A 2,891-nucleotide genomic window follows, 5' to 3' on the forward strand; every position below is an offset into this window, starting at 1 on the left:
GGTAGGGAACAAAGAAGTAGGCCTTTTGTGTTTTTGCAGTTTGGAGTGGGAAGCACACTGGTCACCAGTTAAATTAATAAAGCCTCTGTAATTCCTCTAATTTTGTCTCCATGGGCAATATATCCAATCCCAGCTGTTACATTAGTAGTTTTACTTAGTCAAACTTGTCAAGTTGACACAATGAATCAATCATAACAAATATCATCATGACTATCCTGCTGAAATGTTGTGTGACTCTTGATCTCAATTTTTCTATGTAAAATTTTTCAATTGTCACTTTTTAACATTCTTCATGGATTCATCTTCTAAGATATCCATGATTAGTAAGAAAATAATAGTCCTCTGGCTATACTTTATATTTCAAAGTACTCAATATCCAGATGAGCATATGATAATTAAATTCACTGCTCTCACTTCATTAATAATGCAACTGACCTTCTGGTTGTTCAACCACTAAGGATTGGAAAAGTTAAAATTAAAAGGTAACCAGGCTAAAGGTAGCCAATATTTTGGTCCTGGCTCTCCATGATCAACAAGGACCTAGGACATGAGTGAACCTCTTTACAGGAGCCTACAACTTTGACAAGTCACCCAACCTCTTGAGAAAGGAGAATATTGGGCCCCAGAGGACAGGAGTTAACCAGTGAGTCAAAAAGGAGAGTAACCAAACATAAAAAGTCTTCCACACTTTCACAGAAAACCACATAGTTAAGCAAACCTGTGACCCATCCTGGCAGTTGACACTGACAGAAGAGTTGAGAGGCTCTGTACATGGTCACAAAACTAATGCTTAGGGAGATTTGATTGACCTTGGTAGACAACAAGAGATAAATTTTGGTTGACACAGGTCTTACTTTAGCATGGTCTAGAACACCCAACTAGGGAGTATGACCAAAGATATAAAAGTAATAACAGTATAAGCTAACTATAAAAAGGAGTTCTAGTCACTGTCCTCTGCTGACAGTTTCTAGCTACACCCATAGACAGACATAGAAGCCAGCTGGTTACAAGTACTACTGTAATCCCTTAAGAGCAGTGTCTGATGTGGCTCCTTCCCAATCTTCTTTCCACTCTAGTGCTTATGCTTTGGTCATGCATTCCTTGTTTTAATAGTTTGCATATTCTCACCTAGGGACTGCTAAACTGGAAGCAGTGATTGACAGATAAAAATCCCCCTCAAAGACTCCTTCTGCTAGAGATAATCAACAGTCACTAACTACATGAGACCTTACAGTTAATTATATCTTTCTCCTATCATCATCAGATGTGTAAGAACTTGACAGACAGCCAAGATGAAATTGCCTAGAATACTGCTCCCTTGAAGACCAGACAGACTCAGTAGGAGCAATGGCCATACAACTGAAGGGGACTAGTTCTTCAAACAGCTGAAACAAAAGGGCTATGTTTGTCCCTAAACAAAAATATCTGTCAAACTATTGGCAGTGACCATAATTCTAAATCAGAACCTGCTTCTGTGTCCATGATTCAACAAGAAATCAGAGGAAGGATTCAGCTCCTTTGAATTCTTCTATCAATCGGGGCAAGAGTTCCTTGCTCTCCACACAGATAGGGCCAACACCGCTATTTAACTACAAGTAGCTATAGAAGACAGAGCTTCCTTCTTCAGCTCCCTTCAAAAATTGTTAAGGACCAAGCCTCTCAGAAGGAAATGATACTATTAGAAACAAAGGAGCTGAATAAGCCACCCCTTTTTCTCTATTCAACTGTAAACACTACATCACCCTAATGATTATCCATGCTTCTATAATCAAAAAAAAAAAGGTATGTAGGGATTGATGAGCTGGAAATTGATTGCTGATGGGGCAAAAGGAGGGTCAGCCCCAAGAACACAAAGTGCCCAAGGTAAGCCAGACAAACAAGTTGTTAGGAAAGTCCTTTCTCCCCTTAGGGGAGAGGGCTCCACCTGACCCCAGCTTTTTGCATTCTGACTCTTGTCTTCGTTTCTCATCCTCCACTATCTTCCCCCTGGCAAATTCAAGCACTGTGCTGGATGTGGCATTAGTACAGTTAGCAACAAGAAAGTTGAGTGAATCACTCCCTTCTCTTCAATCAACTATAAATACCAATTGTGCTGGGCATGGTGGCATACACCTGTAACCCCAGCACTCAGAAGTCTGAGGCAGGAGGATCATTGCAATTTCAAGGCAAGCCTGGGCTACAAGGTAAGCTCAAAGTAAGCTGAAGGCCTGCCTGAAATGCATAGTGAGACTCTGTCTCACAAAGACCAAAAACAAAAGCAAAAACCTATAAACACCACCATGCTTCCATTGTCCTAAAAGAGATACAAAGTAAAATAACAGAAGCCTAGGATGTCACCAAGCCAGAGGCACCAGGTCACTGTGTCTGACCCTTTAAATACTGGAAGCCTGAATTATTGAGCTCAATTCTCTGCTTTTCTCTTTCCTCATTCCTGCTGCTATAATCTCATGGTCTTCAATAAATGTACCTACTTACTACTTACTGCAAGGTGAGTGCTTGGCAATTCTTTCCTCATTATACACAAGAAGTTGGAATATTTGGGGTCCATTCAACTGTAACAAGTCAGCCTGCCACACCCCAATCTCCTGGCTCATTTTCTCCTGAGAGACACATATCGCCACCATTCTTTATGGGGTGCTGAGGGAGTTGAAGCCTATGTCCTCAGTTAGCTACTGCCTGAAGGAGCCGTAGGCCTAACTGACTGAGGATTGAGTGCTCTCCAGCCACCTCTGGGTGCTAAGCCTCGCTGGCTGAGCTGAAATGGAAACCTGCCATAAGACAGTAAGAAGAGTTAACGACTGTTGAGCTGACTGTTTTATGGGAGAAGGAAAGTAACTTTCTATTAGGTTTGCGATATAAAGACCAAATGTGAAGAGAAGCAGGTCAGACTT

The sequence above is a fragment of the Octodon degus genome, unplaced genomic scaffold (genome assembly GCF_000260255.1).
Source record: "Octodon degus isolate 3935 unplaced genomic scaffold, OctDeg1.0 scaffold00156, whole genome shotgun sequence".
Lineage (NCBI taxonomy): Eukaryota > Metazoa > Chordata > Mammalia > Rodentia > Octodontidae > Octodon > Octodon degus.